Source organism: Girardinichthys multiradiatus, chromosome 11 (genome assembly GCF_021462225.1).
Source record: "Girardinichthys multiradiatus isolate DD_20200921_A chromosome 11, DD_fGirMul_XY1, whole genome shotgun sequence".
Lineage (NCBI taxonomy): Eukaryota > Metazoa > Chordata > Actinopteri > Cyprinodontiformes > Goodeidae > Girardinichthys > Girardinichthys multiradiatus.
Window position 1 is genome coordinate 8,626,062 of NC_061804.1, and position 20,849 is coordinate 8,646,910.

Genomic DNA, 20,849 nt, shown 5'->3' on the forward strand with positions numbered 1-20,849 from the left:
ACGTAAACGTCCCGTTGACCCTTGAAAGTAACGTTAAGTTTAAACTTGACATAACGTTAGACCGACGAGACTGTTAAAAACTACAAGACACGCTACTGTTAATTATTTTTTAAACGGTAACGTTATGTTGTGCAAATGAGTACGTAACGCTACAATAAGGTAATTCGGGCTCTTGAGCCCGCTAATGTTAGCAAGAAACAATATAAGGGCACGTGAACCATGTAACGTTAACGTGAGAAACATGCGTGCTGTGCTGTAGCTTTCAACAACACGAATTTAAAAGAACGTATAAGTTACAGATACTGTTTGTGTGAACACTTAGGCAGCGTTTTGCATGCCTGCTGAGAATGGCAGCCATGCCAGGAGGTGACTAATATAGGTGGCTGCAACTCTCTGCAGGCTTAACGTTACAATGTTTGCTCTGCTTCATAATGCATCCACATCGGTATTAGACACCTTACTGTAGACTACACATTAATTACCTCATATTTTGGTTGAAACTTCAGAAATGCTACTTTTACTCAGTCTAAAGAACCATTCATGACTCTAAACATTCACAAAATGTATAACGTTATGCAGAGTAATGTATCACTATTAATGAACCCCATAGATAATATTATATTGTATTTAAACAGTTTTTGGAGGTGGACACAATTCATGCAAACCATGCTTCTATATCATTAAGTTAAATACAAATAACATTAAAGTTACACCTTTGCTGTTTTTGTGACAATAAATGTTGTATTTGTTTACTGTTTAAACCAAAATGCCTGAAGGCTTAATGGTTTAGATGTTATTGCCTGATGTTACCTAATTACATTTATTTTGTTAGTGTGTTTCACTGGGTAAGGTTTAAGAAACCTTAAATTGCATAGCATTGATGTTATCTAAACCTCGCTTGAATTTTTTTTTTTTTTTTACAGCCTTACGGTATTATTCAAAATGCAACAAAGGGAGATGTCAGTTTTAAATCGGACCAGGTACAATTAAAACACATTGTACCTAAACCTGTCAAATGTGGACTATGTGATGTCAGTCAAAGTAAATCTTATTTGAAACACATTTTAAGAATTGTAAATCCACACACAAAAGTATTAAACCATAATGAGTTTTTGTTAAATAAAATAGTCAGGTGTATTTTGAAAGACATACTGCACATTAGGGGCTGTAACTACTTTTCAATTGGCTGACATACATAAGTTTTTTAAGTGCACTTTTTCTTTCTTCGCAGAAAGGACTGAACGTGTTTTCACCCTTCGTCCATTAGAAAGATAAACTGCTTCCCAGATTGAGCATGCACAATCTAATGGTAAGTGAAGCAGTTACATCAGAGTGTTTCGCTTCCTGAACATTATATTTAAAGACTATGTTAGAGTAGACATGGTCTGCGTCACATATGTGACAATGTTTTGACTGTGGTAGTTAAAACTACACATGGTCACATTTGTTTGAGTGCATAATGATCATCAGGTACTTTTTGGTTTTCACTGGCTCAGTCATTCTCTCCCTGCCTTTACATCATACGGATGATGAAACACACCAAACAATCCATTTAGCTTTTGCAGTGGTCCAAAAAATTAAGTGGTAGAAGTGCAAGCGACCATTGCAACAGCTTCTCTGAACTACTGTCTTCACTGTTTCAGCTAGGATTTTTTTACAGTAGTGGTGGAAAAACATCTATGTTTAGAGGAAACTGGTTCCAAAAATGGCTGGAAGCACAGCCTTTTAAACAAAATAAAAAATTACAGACACAACCTGTGCAAATCTGGATGCCCAGAGGTCAAAGTAAACAGTGGTAGGAGGAGCAGAGCCAATCCTGATGCAGCTTCACCACATGCTTCCCTTAAGCGGCCTAGACGTGCAGAAGTTAATTATCTGCCACAGCTTCCTAAGGGGGAAACACTGGATACTTTGGAAGTCTTCAGATTGGACATGTTGAACAAAATGGATGAAGACATTGATTTCACAGTGACAGGTATGAACATGAGCAAGACCTTTGCTGCAAGAAGGCTTGAGATTGTAAATTCAAGTCCTTCTGTGCAGCATCTACAAGAAAGATGGACAGCTCTTCTCCTGGAACAGCAGGTACATAAAGCTGTAGAACATGGTTGAATTCAGTTTACTTGTCATAATGTGCTTATTCACATTATTTAAATCCGTCTCAGAGCTTCAAAAACTGGTCTCGGGCCAAAACCGGTCTCGAGCACTACATAATGTGTGTGTTCATTTAAATTATATGTTTTTGATTTAAAGAGGGAATGATTGAGGCCACTTTGTTTTCATTAGATCTGTACAGAATATCAGCGAATCACCAACCAGAAGCTAAAGACTGAACTGTATGCTTCATTGGACAGTCACACAAACAGTTTGCTGGCTTTATCCCAGAAGATCTCATCAATGTTAAAGACATACTCTGAGGTAAATCTTTGTCAAGTATTAAGTAGATCCTAATAATTGCAATTCTCCATACCTACATAACAGAGCTGGTGGAGGGTTGGGGACCTTGCATGCCTTCCATTTCCATTTGAGGATGCCCCACAGATGCTCAATAGGCTTTAGATCTGGAAACATGCTTGGCCAGTCCATCACCTTTACCCTCAGCTTCTTGAGCAAGGCTGTGGAGGTGTGTTTGGGATCGTTATCATGTTGAAATACTGCCCTGCGGCCCAGTCTCCAAATGTAAGGGATCCTGTTTTGCCGCAGTATGTCACAGTACATGTTGGCATTCATGGTTCCCTAAATGAACTGCAGCTCCCCTGTGACAGAGGCACTCATGCAGCTCCTGCTTTACTATAGGCAAGATGCACTTGTCTTTGTACTCCTCACCTAGTTGCCACCACACACGCTTGACACCATCTGAAGTAAATAAGTTTATCTGTCTCATCAGACCACATGACATGGTTCTAGTAATCCATGTCCTTAGTCTGCAAAGGAGAGGCTTCTTTCTGGGACAACAGCCATGCAGATCAATTTGATGCGGTGTGTTCTTTATCTAGAGCAACAATTCTTTTTTTTTCTTCTTTTTTTTCAGATCCTCCGAGTTCTGTGGCACGAGGTGCCATGTTGAACTTCCAGTGACCAGTATGAGGGAGTGTGAGGGCGATGACACTAAATATAACACACCTGCTCCCCATTCACAACTGAGACCTTGTAACATTAACACTTTACTTGCCAGCGATTTGAAGATTAATGTCTGTGTGTTGTTATTTTGAGGGGACAGTACTGTTATACAAGCTGTACATTCACTAGTTTGCTATTATGTAAAGTGTCACTTTTTTAGTAGTGTTGCATGAAAAGATCAAACCAAATATTTCCAAAAATGGCAGGGGTCTACTTCATTCTGTCACATACTGTGTATAGATATGTAGAAAGGTTTTTTAAAAAGGGTTGGTATTTTAGCATTTCGTTGTCTTTTCCATGTTTTTCACTACAGCAAACACAAAACATCAGTGTTGACCGGGTTGCATCTCTTCGGTGTCTACCACTGCATCTTCAAGATGACACAGAGCTCTTCTACACCTGTAAGGTGAGCTAATATACTATTTACTTGAACAAGCAATAGTAGGATTAGCATTTATCTGAAAATGCATGAAACCCAAAAAACCTTTTCGTACAGGTTAGTGCAAATGCACAATGTAAGTAAACTTCAAGTGGCAATGATTAGGATCGAACAGTGACGCTGATTTTGAGTGGATTATCAAGTATTGTTTTCATGTTCGAAGCAACACAGAATTAAAAAGAAAATGTTGTGCATATTGTACAAACCATAACAAGATATTAAAATTTAACTGCAGATTAACCCTTTCTGAAAATCCTTTGACACACTAAATCTACCATATAGAGAATTTTAGTTGGTTTTGGTAACATTTGAACAAAGACTTGAGTAGATCTAGATTGAATGACTGACTTCTGAATTGTTCATAAGTTGAACTGAAGCAAACTTTTGTCACATCAGTGGATGTTCTGAAAACATTCCAGCTCTCTGGGATGTATGGGGGATTTCTTTTTTTAGATTGAAATGTGAATGGTCTACAAATTTTGAATTGTTATAATGAGCCACACACAAGCCTAACTGTATTTGACGATTTAAGATAAAATCATTTGAACAAAGACAATGAAATTCAGAGATTAACAAGATCAAATAAGTTTTACTCTATGTAAATTTGTGATATAAAAGAGTTCAATGAGTGTTGCTATTAAAAATGTGTTTTAAAAATGGTTCTGACAAGGCTTTATTTCATCACAGCTATCACTAGAGATTTTCACAGGAGGTTTGCATAATGCTCTTCCCATCTATATGTTTGGGTCCTTTTGGATATTCTGATAGCTCAGAAAACTAAAAAACACGTTTATTTGGCTTTTATTTTTATGACTAATGTTTAGTTATGGACACTCTACTGATACTTTAGTAACACAAAACAATGAAATAATGTCTAGAACACAAATATTTTTTTCTGTGACAGACTTGTGAGCTGATAAACACATAAAGATCAGATGACATCCATTAGAGACTAAGATTATTTCATCAAATGTAATTGTAAATGTATAATATTTTTCAGGAGGGTGAAGACCAAGGGCCTACCATTAAGAGATCTGCTGCCATTGTGTCCATTATTGGTGACAGCGAGGATATGAACACGGTGCCATTCCATCCTCAAGAAGTCAAGGTCTTTCTCCAGGAGCAGGTTGTTTTGCAAGGAACTAAATGCTAAATGTTATCCAGGCTGAATACCTAAAAGCAATGACCTACACATTTGAGTTTATTAAGAAAGTCCTCCTGAATGTAGATGGCGAAAAACCCAAACCAAAGACACTGTCTTTAAAAAAATAAGCTCTAATGTACAAAGGCAGTGTCACAAATGAATTAAAGGTCTGTTGAGGTTATAAGTGACCCAGGTCATGGTTATACAGCAAAAGTTCAATCAAGGCCAACTGGACTGGTTAAGATTTCTTTGAGGTGCTTTAAGACAACAAACCTCCTCTGTTGAGTGAAAGCTGTTCACTGTGGGTGTAGATTGTGTCTTTCAAACCAGCTTTCCTCCCTGTCTAACATCTGGATCTTGTGGCTTTCAGAAAAGTTTCAGTTGTGTTTCAGATGTAAGTAAACTGCTGAGTCTTGCTCCTCTGTGTTGGGCCATGCGTTTGTGAAGAGGTTGTTTCCTTTTCCCAACATGATGTATAGATCTGTATATTAGGGAAATGTAACAAAGCAACAAACAAAAGGCCCACTTATCCCCCATTTAACAACACAATCCTTGTTTCCATAGTTATTGTTTACAAAGAAACTCTTGTAAATGCTCACAGTTGGCAATTGATGGTCATTCAGACCACCTGATCCTATGGTTTTCCAATGACTAGTTAAAACAGCCAGAAGCACTAACAAACCGTTTGGATGGATCATGGTTACTTGTACCTAATTAAAACTAAACAGCTACCATTCAGTCAGGCAAAAGAAGCTCTTCCGATGAGGGACGAAACGTCTTCAAGACACCTTAACCAATCCAGTTGATCCTTGATCTAACAAAGTTTAAATAAGCAAGGAAGAAGTGTTTGAGTGTTACTTTACATAATTTGTCCATCAGAGAAAAAATTGACTGCAGATTTTAGCAGATATGTGGCTTGGTGGATAGTAATGTTCATCTGTTGCAGACTAATGAAGACCCACAGTAGGCATTATGTATCCGTACATGTGTGTTCTGATCAGCTTAAGTTGGGTAATTGTTTCAGACAAACGGGTCTTATTTTCTATGGCCCAATATGTGTGACATTCATTAGCGCGCACACTTTTGTAAAAGCACATATTGTATTGTGAAGAGAAAATATACATTTGAGCTAACAAAAATGAGTTGTTCGCTAAACTCTATTTCTGCACTTGCCACTCAGTGCCTGTGCACAGCTCCTTCTCCGTGCTCGCTCACCTCTAACTCTGAGAGTCTACTTTTAACTCTGCTCTCGCTCAGCTTGTCGCAGCTTTACATTGTGTCGCAAAAATCAGTCAATCACCGGCTCAGAGAAGGTAAACCTGATTGGCTGTTTGGTATCCAATTGGTTGCTAGCTTCCAAGAAAAAGATGGAGAGAATTTGGATGGCACAATGCATTCTGGGTATTGATTACATCAGATGCAAACGGGTAGTATTTTTTTGTTATACTAATTAAAGTCAGATTTTGCTAAATGTTTTGGTGTAAAATGGTGGTCATAATAGTTTAATTATCTCCCAAGCCTGGTCAATGCAATGACTCATCCTTTTTTAGTTGTCCTTGGTTAGACTAATTAATACACAAAACAATCATACTTTCTTAATTACCAAAAAAAAAAAGAGAATACTAGCGCTGGTCAACCTGAGCGCCTTCGCTTAGGGATTTGTCCCATATTGTGCCATCATTTTCTTTTTTCTATATTTTCTATTTTTTGAGTTTGTTATAATTAAAAACTTATCTTTATTGTTTAGCTTTTTGTTAAGCAGAGCACACAGATATTTATGTTTGTTGTTTATTTCCATCATTGTGGTGTTATATTGTTGTTACAGTCTGCTAAATAAAATAGATACAATTAGTGGCCTAGTGTTTTATTTTTATTTTTATTACATAATTATAGATTAGTAGTGAGAATGTAGAGATAACATGGGAGTTTGTATAAACAACTAAATGTTCTGATATATAACAATTTATTTCCTTCTATAGAACTGTTAATGTGTCCATTTCTGTAATATATATTTAATTTTGAGGTGTTTCCAAAATGTTTTAAGAGTTACTTTAGATAAGTGAATTGCTAGCAGTATTAACATAATGCTTTTAGTAGTTGGTGTATGTTCAGAACAGTAGTTCACATTAAGTTTTGAGTATATACATTTGAATTGGAGTTGTTAAATTGCCTATAATAGTTTTTACACTTCATTAAATAAAGTTTAGGTTAAAAACACAAACATTTTGTGTCCTCAAAAACCATTAATAGTTCCGGTGTAAATATTAGATATTTAGTGTAGAAAGCATGAAATATATTGGTCATAAATTAATTGTAAAACTTTTTAAAACAATTGAATAGTTTTTATGTAACACCACTAAAAAGACATGGGTCCAAATGGCAGAAAATATCCTCTAAACAAGTTCAACTAAATGTGTAAGATTGACTTAATTGTAATAGTACATTAAGCATGACAAAAAAAGTTATTTTGTAGCATTTTCTTTTGTGTCTAGAACACTGATTTGATTGCATTGTAAAACCAAAACGTTTTAAGCTTAACGTACACAATAAAATGTCTTAAACAACATGAACAATTTGGTTCAAAGGTACAATCCCAAATGTGTCATCATAGAGCAAAATATTGTTAATTGCACACAAAAAAAATACTTGTTGCAGACTGAATACATTAATGTTAGGCTGACTATAAGAATTCTGTTTAGTGAAATCAATGTGTTTGTGTTGAAGAGATGTTAATAAATTTATATATAACGGCTCAAAAGAATACAATGTTAGTAAAACAAAAACTATTTTATCATTTGACTGAAAAAAACTGTGTTGAGCTGACGGAAATCTCAGTCAGACAAGGGTCACATTACACATTTAATTTGTGTTGGTTGCATTCATAACTTTCATGTTACCGTACTCAAAGGTTTTGTGTGCAAGCTGTTTCCAAAATTATTTTGAGTTGAGTGAGCGAATTGGGGTTTACAGCGTGGCAGTTGTTTTGAATGTCCTACACTTATAGAGAGGAATGGATGGTCTTCAAATGCCTTACGAGACTCATAAACTGCTGCCATATTCTTTCTGAAGGTCTCAAACAATGTTTAAATCTTTTTCACTCTTACTTCAACAGTCAGGAGCACACCAAGCTAAATGTGTGATGTTTAAACAGGGCGAACTTCCTTCAAAATGCTGAATAAGGAAGTTCTCATCAGGTGGACTTGACTGGATACGGCTGTGCTTGATTTTTTAAATCCATTTTAAGTGGGTATAAATGTGGGGGTGTCCTAATTTATTCCTCACAAGATATATCTTTTAACATTTTAAAGGAAACCTCAAATGTCTCCTCCTTAGTTTTATTGTTTATATTACTTGAATTTGTCAGTGTTGTTAAAATTTTAATAAATATGTACTCAAATATGTTAGACAAGCACACGGGCTGTTGTGAGGTGTCCAAATTTTTTCACAACTAGTAAGCACGGCATTCAAAACCAACAGAATTATATTACTATAACATAAAGTAATATATCCGGTAAAAACAATATGACATGTTCTGCTGATGCAGTTTTTAAAATTGGCTTTATAAGAAAGAAAACATTTTAAGGTTTTGAGATTTTATGAACAACAATAAAAGTTATTTTACACTGTGCTAGTTTGGACAGGTCTGATATTCCATCTTTCGTCCACAGCTCAGCTGTATGTGGATAATGTTAAAAATTCAAAAATATTTTCCCGACAGTCATGCAGCGATCTCTGTGTAACTGGATGCAAATGTAGCTCTTCGACAGTGAAAATGTGCTCTTGGTGTGTTGCAACCCTCACAGCAGGCAGGGAAAGTCGGAACACTTTGAAGTCGGAGCTCAGCTCATGATGTGTTCAGGTCATGTTGGAAGTCATCGCTAGCTCATCCTGAATGTCATGCATTTGCGAAATTCCCATCATAGCCAACAAATATTACTCTAAATCTGACATTTTCTGGCAAACAAATGATGAAAATAAATTGTTTTTATCATCCAAATACAATAATGCTGTGTCTATAAAATCTGTTAGACTGTTATTACTCATCTTGTCTATTATTATATATAATATACTAACAGGGTTTTTTACAGCTCGAGTTTCTCTTACAGCTCATAGCAACCATGCACAATCTCTCCTTACAGGAGCAACCTCCATTAAATAACTGGGAAAATGTGGTTTACAACCTCAGTGGGAGTCGAAGTCTTGTCAGGGTCCATCCACGGCGAGCCCTCAGAAAGACCCTGATGGTTCAGGGCTTTCTTCTCTGCTGGTATGTTTATCACCAGCAAGAGTGTTTGACCTTAAAATGGAAAAATGAAGATAAACAAAAACCCTCAACTGCAAGAAACACACTTGTCATTTTTGTTTTCCACATGAAAGCTTGGTGCGATGAGTTTATGAATATTCGATGCATTCAGAGTTAGAAAGATGTTTATTTCTTTATTTTCTCAAGCGTCATAAGTCTCCAGAAACATTGTCTATGAGCATTTATCCACTGTTACTCCAATATGTACAAAATATAAAAGCAGTCATAAACCAAAGTAAGTAGTTGTATTTTATATGTTAGTGTTTGGAAAGTGCAGAGCCAAGTGATCATGGGGCTCTTTTATACCAAAAGAAACTGCTTTAAGCTTTATTGTACAAAGCAAAGGCAACTGAGGCAAATCTTGGCTAATTAAAGCACTATGGCCCGTCCAAGAAGCAACATAAAATACCACAGAGGTAAAAAATCTATATGAGCCGCTTTAAATAAAAGCTTTTCCTCTTTGGAAAGAATCTTCTTTACATTTTTATGTTCTCTTGAATAACACGTCGACGTTCTTTTTGTAAATATCTCATCTGTAATTTTATCTTCACAAAGAAACCCGCAGACCCATCAAAGCCAGCCTTATTAAGTAATCTAATCCAGTTCAACGAGACGTATTTAGGTGACTGACACAGGATTATGTGCCACGATTGGGGCATTTTCAATTAAAACAAAGAATAAAGCCAGTCTTTGGTAAATTAGATTAATGCCATTAGATGAAAAGGAGAAGGGTTATAGAAACACAAGAAGAGAGTGTTTGGCCTGTCTTGTAGGTCAGGGTGTACAACATACTGCAGAGAGAAACCATCAGGAGTATTAAAGTTATGTTTTATATAATTTATACTTCATAAATAATGAATCTCTGACTATAGAAGGAAGCCCAGAAAGACTCCAGCTGAACAATGAGGATGTCTTAGAAGAACTTTTTCTGTACAGGAGATAATAAACATTTTTCAATGCAAATCTTATAAATAAAATACATTTCTTCTTCTTACATTATTGTCGAATTTGCAAAAAAACAGGTGGTAGCTAATAACCTACATTATGTGATATTGTTATTGTAGCAGTGATTAAAATAACTGGACGGACTGGATGGATAGTGGCAAAGAATCCTATGATGACGATGAAGAAGAGGTGCGAAGAAGAGGAAATTTTCATTGAGTTTAGGAAATGCTATGAAGCCCAGTTCGATTGATTTGATGTCCTATAAATGGTCAGGTAGGTAAGAGGGCGGTAGTTTGGTGGTTAGCTTAGAGGGTAGGTGGAGCTGAGTGTCATCTTCATAACAATCAGATTGACCAAACCAAAAGCTAGTGAGGTCAAGAAGAGTAAAACTAGAGAAGCCCAGAATCTGTGGCTGAAATTCTTTAAATTATTGGGATCTAAATATTAAGCATAATAATATCTGAGCATATTTCAGTTATGAATGGAAGACAGTCTCCTGCTCTACCCTCTACTCTTGGACACCACCCAGAGAGACTTGAACTCCTCCACTTGAAGCTGTAGAACAACTTCAAAACTAGATTTAAAAAGTCACCCAGCTGAGGATCATGACCTCATGAAATTTTTTATCTCTGGTCCATTGTGGTGGATGAAACTCAGTGAGGCTTAATGATGCCTGCAGGAACGCATCTATTGGAGAAGACAGCAATGATATTCAGATCTTCCCAAATTGCAGCACCTTGCTGCACCTAAAAAGGACATGCTCCCTGACATTAGTCAGGTAGTCTTATTGTTGCAATGTATACCAAGCCTTCACTCAACTAATGCCCTTTGTTTTTAGGGGACCTGAAAACAAATGCTTTTAAATCTCCCACCTGATCCCTCAAGTTGCACAATTTCAAACTTTCACCAAGTCCATGGATGCACAGTACCACAGTTGGTAGTATTGTGCCTTGCAGTAAGAAGGTCCTGGGTTGGAATCCCAGGCTGGCGTTTCATATTCTTCCAGTACATTCACTGGTTCTCTCTGGGTATTCTGGCTTCCTCCCACAGCCTGAAAACATGTCTGTTGAGTTAATGGGTGACTCTAAATTGCCCTTAGGGATGGGTTTGTGTGTGTGTGTGTGTGTGTGTGTGTGTGTGTGGTTGTTTGTCTTTTGGATGTCTGTGTCACTAGTCTTTCTGTATCTGGTACATTTTTTCCCTATTTTCTTCCATTTAGACCTTTTCTAGTCTTCTGTTTATCAGTTTGTCTTTCATATGTACTTATTCTACACAGTAAGTCTACTGGTTAAGAGTTAGTGCATCTGTCCTGGTTCCATCTCCTTGTCGTGGGTTTCTTGCAAGCTACCGTAAGAATTTTAGTCTATTTGTTTTTCCCACGTACAACAAAGAGATTCAAAATTTAAGGTATGAATATGTTTAAGAATATAGAATTAATAATTCCATATTCTTAAACATGGAAAGTTCTGGTTGAAGTATTTCCTATTTTTATGTGTTCTGTGCATTTTAGGCATACCATTAGAGAAACTGGTCGCCTACATCCAGCATCATAGTAGTTATGCCACAATGATGTAATAGGAACCCATGGTTGTATATCCTTCAACCATTTGGTTTTTGTGTGTCTATGTGTGAATCTGTGTGTGTGTGAGGTTGACTTTATATGTAGAAAGAGTGTGTTGAGTGGGTGCATGTGAACAAGTTTGTCACCTGGAGGTACACAGCTGTTAAAGTGGTGAGAACGGTAGAAAGCCTGCAACACTCAGCACCCAAGAGAAGCAGAGGACAGGTGGACAAGGCTGTGAAATGTTGCAGCAGCTCAGGGCAGCCATACCCATACACCCCACACAGAGGTAGGTCATCAGTGAAGCAATGAGAAGCATCCCCCAGGCCAAAGAGGCACAGGGTGAGACATGGGGTACCAAGCCCCCTACCCAGCCATGCTGCCATCTCCCACTGTGCAGACCAAGCCTGGGGCCCAGTCCCATGGCTGCCCAATGGTTGCCTGGCACCTGCACCAACCCTGGCAGCAAGACCCCAGGGAGGTCAAGCCCGTCCCCTTCCCCATGCTGTTTGCATGTTTCTCTGTGGTGCTATGAATCAAGACGTGTATGTCTAAAGTGGATATTTTAATATGAAGTTATTTTTCCCACTTTTGTATTTTCTGTTATTTGTGTGGTATTCATTGACAGTGTGTGGTCTCTAAAATGCTAATATGAGTCTTCATTACTTCATACACTTTGATTAAATTTATCGGTAAATTCTCCATCAGAGTACTTTCAGTTTCACTATAAATAATAGACTTGGGAAAGAAATGGACAGCCAACACATACCAAACTGATTTAATGAAAAATAAAATGAATGTTGTTTTCCTCTATACGTGCTGTTTAGTTTCAGCTTTAAAATAAATAACCAAGAGGACTGTGGAGACAACACAGTGTCTTCCTTATTAGGCTGTTAGAGTCCAACTCATGCTGCAGTGATGGACTGTGGGTGCATTCAACCCCAGCAATAACTCTTTGGAGTCCAATAAATATTTTCAGTATACTTAATTCATTACTGATGTAACTAATATTGAACAATGCACGGTCCCTGCTGATAAAGTAGGTCATCCTCAGTGAGCAAATTGCCTGGCAGTGCTATAATCATTCATCATATGTTGGATGTGATAAATCATTGCAGGAGTTAAAGTGACCATGTCGCTCTGCAGACAGAACTGCTCTCGCTGTCTGTTCTTTTCTACACGGTTTGTTCTGAATGAGGTTAAAGGATTTGATTATTTCAATAAAGGTTGTTATTTTAAACTGGCCACATAGTGAAACCTGAGGCTTTTATACATCCGTCGCTGGCCAGGTCATTCGGTACACCTTGTTAGTACCGGGTTGGACCCTTTCTTTGCATTCAGAGCTGCCTTTCTTTGTGATATTTGTGAAATATTGTTCACACCAGTATCCCTTTATGAATTGTTTATACAATGCATAATGGATCCATGCCTTCCAATTGCTTGCACCAGATTCTGGTCCTATAATTTAAATGTTGCAACTGATATCGACTCATTGGACTCCTATATATATATAGGACTCCATATATATATATACAGGTCCTTCTCAAAATATTAGCATATTGTGATAAAGTTCATTATTTTCCATAATGTCATGATGAAAATTTAACATTCCTATATTTTAGATTCATTGCACACTAACTGAAATATTTCAGGTCTTTTATTGTCTTAATATGGATGATTTTGGCATACAGCTCATAAAAACCCAAAATTCCTATCTCACAAAATTAGCATATTTCATCCGACCAATAAAAGAAAAGTGTTTTTAATACAAAAAACGTCAACCTTCAAATAATCATGTACAGTTATGCACTCAATACTTGGTCGGGAATCCTTTGGCAGAAATGACTGCTTCAATGCGGCATGGCATGGAGGCAATCAGCCTGTGGCACTGCTGAGGTCTTATGGAGGCCCAGGATGCTTCGATAGCGGCCTTTAGCTCATCCAGAGTGTTGGGTCTTGAGTCTCTCAACGTTCTCTTCACAATATCCCACAGATTCTCTATGGGGTTCAGGTCAGGAGAGTTGGCAGGCCAATTGAGCACAGTGATACCATGGTCAGTAAACCATTTACCAGTGGTTTTGGCACTATGAGCAGGTGCCAGGTCGTGCTGAAAAATGAAATCTTCATCTCCATAAAGCTTTTCAGCAGATGGAAGCATGAAGTGCTCCAAAATCTCCTGATAGCTAGCTGCATTGACCCTGCCCTTGATAAAACACAGTGGACCAACACCAGCAGCTGACACGGCACCCCAGACCATCACTGACTGTGGGTACTTGACACTGGACTTCTGGCATTTTGGCATTTCCTTCTCCCCAGTCTTCCTCCAGACTCTAGCACCTTGATTTCCGAATGACATGCAGAATTTGCTTTCATCCGAAAAAAGTACTTTGGACCACTGAGCAACAGTCCAGTGCTGCTTCTCTGTAGCCCAGGTCTGGGGAATGCGGCACCTGTAGCCCATTTCCTGCACACGCCTGTGCATGGTGGCTCTGGATGTTTCTACTTCAGACTCAGTCCACTGCTTCCGCAGGTCCCCCAAGGTCTGGAATCGGCCCTTCTCCACAATCTTCCTCAGGGTCCGGTCACCTCTTCTCGTTGTGCAGCGTTTTCTGCCACACTTTTTCCTTCCCACAGACTTCCCACTGAGGTGCCTTGATACAGCACTCTGGGAACAGCCTATTCGTTCAGAAATGTCTTTCTGTGTCTTACCCTCTTGCTTGAGGGTGTCAATAGTGGCCTTCTGGACAGCAGTCAGGTCGGCAGTCTTACCCATGATTGGGGTTTTGAGTGATGAACCAGGCTGGGAGTTTTAAAGGCCTCAGGAATCTTTTGCAGGTGTTTAGAGTTAACTCGTTGATTCAGATGATTAGGTTCATAGCTCGTTTAGAGACTCTTTTAATGATATGCTAATTTTGTGAGATAGGAATTTTGGGTTTTCATGAGCTGTATGCCAAAATCATCCGTATTAAGACAATAAAAGACCTGAAATATTTCAGTTAGTGTGCAATGAATCTAAAATATATGAATGTTAAATTTTCATCATTACATTATGGAAAATAATTAACTTTATCACAATATGCTAATATTTTGAGAAGGACCTGTATTTCATCCGACCAATAAAAGAAAAGTGTTTTTAATACAAAAAACGTCAACCTTCCAATAATCATGTACAGTTATGTACTCAATACTTGGTCGGGAATCCTTTTGCAGAAATGACTGCTTCAATGTGGCGTGGCATGGAGGCAATCAGCCTGTGGCACTGCTGAGGTCTTATGGAGGCCCAGGATGCTTCGATAGTGGCCTTTAGCTCATCCAGAGTGTCGGGTCTTGAGTCTCTCAACGTTTTCTTCACAATATCCCACAGATTCTCTATGGGGTTCAGGTCAGGAGAGTTGGCAGGCCAATTGAGCACAGTGATACCATGGTCAGTAAACCATTTACCAGTGGTTTTGGCACTGTGAGCAGGTGCCAGGTTGTGCTGAAAAATGAAATCTTCATCTCCATAAAGCTTTTCAGCAGATGGAAGCATGAAGTGCTCCAAAATCTCCTGATAGCTAGCTGCATTGACCCTGCCCTTGATAAAACACAGTGGACCAACACCAGCAGCTGACACGGCACCCCAGACCATCACTGACTGTGGGTACTTGACACTGGACTTCTGGCATTTTGGCATTTCCTTCTCCCCAGTCTTCCTCCAGACTCTGGCACCTTGATTTCCGAATGACATGCAGAATTTGCTTTCATCCGAAAAAGGTACTTTGGACCACTGAGCAACTGCTGCTTCTCTGTAGCCCAGGTCAGGCGCTTCAGCTGCTGTTTCTGGTTCAAAAGTGGCTTGACCTGGGGAATGCGGCACCTGTAGCCCATTTCCTGCACACGCCTGTGCACGGTGGCTCTGGATGTTTCTACTCCAGACTCAGTTCACTGCTTCCGCAGGTCCCCCAAGGTCTGGAATCGGCCCTTCTCCACAATCTTCCTCAGGGTCCGGTCACCTCTTCTCGTTGTGCAGCGTTTTCTGCCACACTTTTTCCTTCCCACAGACTTCCCACTGAGGTGCCTTGATACAGCACTCTGGGAACAGCCTATTCGTTCAGAAATGTCTTTCTGTGTCTTACCCTCTTGCTTGAGGGTGTCAATAGTGGCCTTCTGGACAGCAGTCAGGTCGGCAGTCTTACCCATGATTGGGGTTTTGAGTGATGAACCAGGCTGGGAGTTTTAAAGGCCTCAGGAATCTTTTGCAGGTGTTTAGAGTTAACTCGTTGATTCAGATGATTAGGTTCATAGCTCGTTTAGAGACCCTTTTAATGATATGCTAATTTTGTGAGATAGGAATTTTGGGTTTTCATGAGCTGTATGCCAAAATCATCCGTATTAAGACAATAAAAGACCTGAAATATTTCAGTTAGTGTGCAATGAATCTAAAATATATGAATGTTAAATTTTCATCATGACATTATGGAAAATAATGAACTTTATCACAATATGCTAATATTTTGAGAAGGACCTGTATATATATATGGAGTCCTATATATATATACAGTACAGACCAAAAGTTTGGACACCTTCTCATTCAAAGAGTTTTCTTTATTTTCATGACTATGAATATTGTAGCTTCACACTGAAGGCATCAAAACTATGAATTAACACGTGTGGAATTATATACTGAACAAAAAAGTGTGAAACAACTGAAAATATGTCTTATATTCTAGGTTCTTCAAAGTAGCCACCTTTTGCTTTGATTACTGCTCGACACACTCTTGGCATTCTGTTGATGAGCTTCAAGAGGTAGTCACCTGAAATGGTTTTCCAACAGTCTTGAAGGAGTTCCCAGAGATGCTTAGCACTTGTTGGCCCTTTTGCCTTCACTCTGCGGTCCAGCTCACCCCAAACCATCTCGATTGTGTTCAGGTCCGGTGACTGTGGAGGCCAGGTCATCTGGCGCAGCACCCCATCACTCTCCTTCTTGGTCAAATAGCCCTTACACAGCCTGGAGGTGTGTTTGGGGTCATTGTCCTGTTGAAAAATAAATGATGGTCCAACTAAACACAAACCAGATGGAATAACATGCCGCTGCAAGATGCTGTGGTAGCCATGCTGGTTCAGTATGCCTTCAATTTTGAATAAATCCCCAACAGTGTCACCAGCAAAGCAACCCCACACCATCACACCTCCTCCTCCATGCTTCACGGTGGGAACCAGGCATGTAGAGTCCATCCGTTCACCTCTTCTGCGTCACACAAAGACACGGTGGTTGGAACCAAAGATCTCAAACTTGGACTCATCAGACCAAAGCACAGATTTCCACTGGTCTAATGTCCATTCCTTGTGTTCTTTAGCCCAAACAAGTCTCTTCTGCTTGTTGCCTGTCCTCAGCAGTGGTTTCCTAGCAGCTATTTTACCATGAAGGCCTGATTCACACAGTTTCCTCTTAACAGTTGTTCTAGAGATGTGTCTGCTGCTAGACCTCTGTGTGGCATTGACCTGTTCTCTAATCTGAGCTGCTGTTAACCTGCGATTTCTGAGGCTGGTGACTCAGATGAACTTATTGTCCGCAGCAGAGGTGACTCTTGGTCTTCCTTTCCTGGGGCGGTCCTCATGTGAGCCAGTTTCTTTGTAGCGCTTGATGGTTTTTGCGACTGCACTTGGGGACACTTTCAAAGTTTTCCCAATTGTTCGGACTGACTGACCTTCATTTCTTAAAGTAATGATGGCCACTCGCTTTTCTTTACTTAGCTACTTTTTTCTTGCCATAATGCAAATTCTAACAGTCTATTCAGTGGGACTATCAGCTGTGTACTGTATCCACCTCCTGCACAACACAACTGATGGTCCCAACCCCATTTATAAGGCTTGAAATCCCACTTAACCTGACAGGGCACACATGTGAAGTGAAAACCATTTCAGGTGACTACTTCTTGAAGCTCAACAACAGAATGCCAAGACTGTGTGGAGCAGTAATCAAAGCAAAAGGTGGCTACTTTGAAGAACCTAGAATATAAGACATATTTTCAGTTGTTTCACACTTTTTTGTTCAGTATATAATTCTACATGTGTTAATTCATAGTTTTGATGCCTTCAATGTGAAGCTACAATATTCATAGTCATGAAAATAAAGAACACTCTTTGAATGAGAAGGTGTGTCCAAACATTTGGTCTGTACTGTATGTATATATATATATATATATACATATACATATATACAGATTTTTAGTTTTTATGGTTAACCTGTTCAAATCGTGGCCTTAGCTTTCTCTTCCTAGTTTACAGGAGTAGCACCTGGTCATGTTTGCTGATGTTGTAGCCCATCAGCGTCAAGGCTCTGCTTGTTGTACTTTCATAGATGGTATTGTGCCGTAAAAACTATTTGCCCTTGTGCAGGTATCTTTGTCACACTTAAATGCTTTCAGACCATCAAACAATTTTAAATTTCAGTCAAAGGTAACTATTGTCAAATTATGATTAAATGTCAGTCAGTCAGTCATTTTCTATGATTAAATGTATTGATGGAAAAAAGCTGTCCAAACCAACCTGGCCCTGTAGGAAGTAATTGCTTACTAAACCTAATCACTGGTTGTTCTACCCTTGGTGGGTACAACTGCCATCAGGCAATAATTGAAACTTTTACATCAATCTAAAGGATTTTTGGTCTTCTTTGCCAAACTGTTTTTAATAAAGCCACTTTGGAGGGTTTTTCCAGTATGAGCCACATATTTAAGGTCATGTCACTATATCTTGTTCGGATCCAAGTCCAAGCTTTGACTAGGCCTCTTCACAATCTTAATTTTGTATTTTTTTTAACCATTCAGAGATGGTCTTGCTGGTGTACGTAGGATCATTGCCTTGCAGCAAAACCCAAATGTGTTTGAGCTTGAGGTCACAAACTGATGACCAGGCATTCTCTTTCAGGATCTTGCGGTAGAAAGCAGAATTCATGGTTATGTCAATGACTGCAAGTCGTCTAGATGGTGAAGCAGCAAAGTCCCAACCATTACATTTCCACCATGTTTAACTGTCGATTTATAATGTTATTTTTCTGAAATGCTGTGTTGGTTTTACACCAAATGAGACCTTTGTGTTCCTACTGGTCAGCAGTTATTTTGGACCTTAGAACTCCCCCATAGATGCAATTTTTTCAATTTTCCTTTTTGTTGAACTATGATCACTGACCTTAAATGAGGAAGGTTCGGTCTGCAGTGCTTTGAATCGAATCTTCTGCTGGGTTCTTTTGTGACCCCCTGGATGAGTCATCACTCTTGGAGTAATTTAGGTAGGCCGGCCAATCCTAGGAAAAGATAGATGTCAGTGAATAGGTTGAAATGTCTGCTTATCCAGCGAAATATCTCAAAAAGATTTTCCTCTTATATAGATTGACTCAGTTATCAATGTTCTCCAAGAAGTGAATCAAAATATTTGGAGCAATGGCAAGATTTTACCTCTAGTAACATGAATACATAGAAGTTTAAGTCAAACTCAGTATAGCTGTAACTGCTGGTTGAAACAAGGTAAAATGCTTGATCTGGTTCTGAACACCAACTGGAAGAATGAAAGATGGTCTTTATATGAAACATTTTGGTTCAGCTAAGTGTTCAATGTTTCCATGGCTTTCTCTGATCTCTAGAAGTGGCACTGCAAGAAGCACCTTTATTTGACATTTTGTTTCTGAAGATTTACTTCCTACCTTCTTGCCTAAAATAATTATCTGATGCCAGGAAACCTTTACTTCAGTCACTCACAAACGTCTCTAATCTGAGGTACCCCATGTGCAGCAGCTGTCACTTCCTGAAATTTGGGTGAAATAGGTGGATATTTGTATTCCTTTTTAGTAAAAGGTAGGCTATGCAAAAGTAAAAATGACTGACAAAATAAGTTTGATTTGTCATAAATGGAACAGAGCCCTTATTTAAATTATTTTGTACCAGGTTGATGTGTTGACAGGTCACAGGGATGTTTGTGTTTCAAGTAGTGTTTCTGCACCAAATGTTGAAGACTTCTGAAGTTTTCCTTCTTTCAAAGAGCTCAGTTCATTATTAAGGTAGAGCATGGGTGTTGCTTCTGCCTCTTTACTTCTCTCAATATGTTATCAACCTTAATTTCAGAGACGTTTTATCTTTTTTTCTTTCTGACTGCACATAAAACTGTCTGGTTTTGAATCCCTCACTGTGGCACGCTCGTCAAGTTCTTAAAAAGTGTGAATGTTTGAAAGTTTTAACTTTCAGCAAACAGGAGCTCTTTGCTGTATTATTTTGAGCAGCTGGCATGTGACTGACAAGTAAGACCTCCATGACCAGACAAGAAGAATAAACATCATGTAATAACCTCTATATTAACAGACATGCTGGTGCACAAGATGAAATCGCATTGCTTTGCTGATTGTAATTTTTTTCTGCAGTTTATCCTCAATGCTGAAAAAGAGTTGATTTCTAGCAATAGGCTTTTACTGCTGGTTGATGCAGCCTATGTGCTGTTATTCCAGGGAACGTAACTTTTGTCAAATCTCCAATGGATGTTCTTTCTATGACCTTAGCCTCCTTAATATAATGAAATTGCTTTTTAAATTCTCTGTTGATTCTATTAACCAGCCACTCAGCCAGCCAGCCAGCCATTTAGCCAACCAACAAACAGACCAGTCAGCTAGCAGCTCAGCCAGCCAGACATTCATTTAATTCAAATGCGTCTAAAAGTTGCAGGATAGTAGCTCTGGATGACTGGAGTTGGGCTCTCCTGTCCTGGTTCCTCCATAGTGATCAAATCAATAGAACTTTAGACCAGTGGTGTCCAAGGCCAGTTCTCAAAGGCCAGTATCCTGAATGTTATAGTTGGACATTATTTTATCTATGGTGCATGTATTTTATTGAATTTGAAACTGATTCAAAACAAAAAACATTTATCTGTAAAAAGGTGATTGGGAAAATAATTAGCTTCCATTAAATGAAGAGAGGATTATGTCTAGCTGAAAATAAATTGAATAAATCTGAAATATTAATATTGGTCTTAATAGGCTAGGCTGGAAAGCTTGTGTATCTGTGACACTCTGAACACATTTGTGGTGTATACACAGGACATTAAATATACAGTATTTTGATTAACAATTGCTAGATTTGAGCAATGAATACCAATAAAGGGTTTTTGGAATCAGCCCATGTGTTTTGGTGTGGTAGGTACTGAGGATTTGTATGGTTACTACATTTCCCATTTATATGTCCTTCTTACAGTTAATGCACAGAGAGCACAGATATAGCAGCAAGCGAAAGGGAAATTATTTTCAACTGGTTTTCAGCTATTTTTACAAATGAAAATCTAAAAAGTGTGGCATGTATTTGTATAAGTTGATACATTG

General features: G+C 38.6%; 1 long non-coding RNA gene across 1 annotated transcript in view; it reads right to left on the reverse strand.

Moving 5' to 3' along the window:
* LOC124876288 overlaps positions 1–20,849 on the reverse strand; it is a 49,917-nt gene that overhangs the window by 28,053 nt on the left and 1,015 nt on the right. Inside the window, exons 2-3 of the long non-coding RNA XR_007040261.1 lie at positions 18,680–18,794; positions 8,885–9,000 (exon numbers count right to left, since the gene is read on the reverse strand). This is a non-coding gene — a long non-coding RNA (uncharacterized LOC124876288). The remainder of the gene's footprint in view (positions 1–8,884; positions 9,001–18,679; positions 18,795–20,849) is intronic.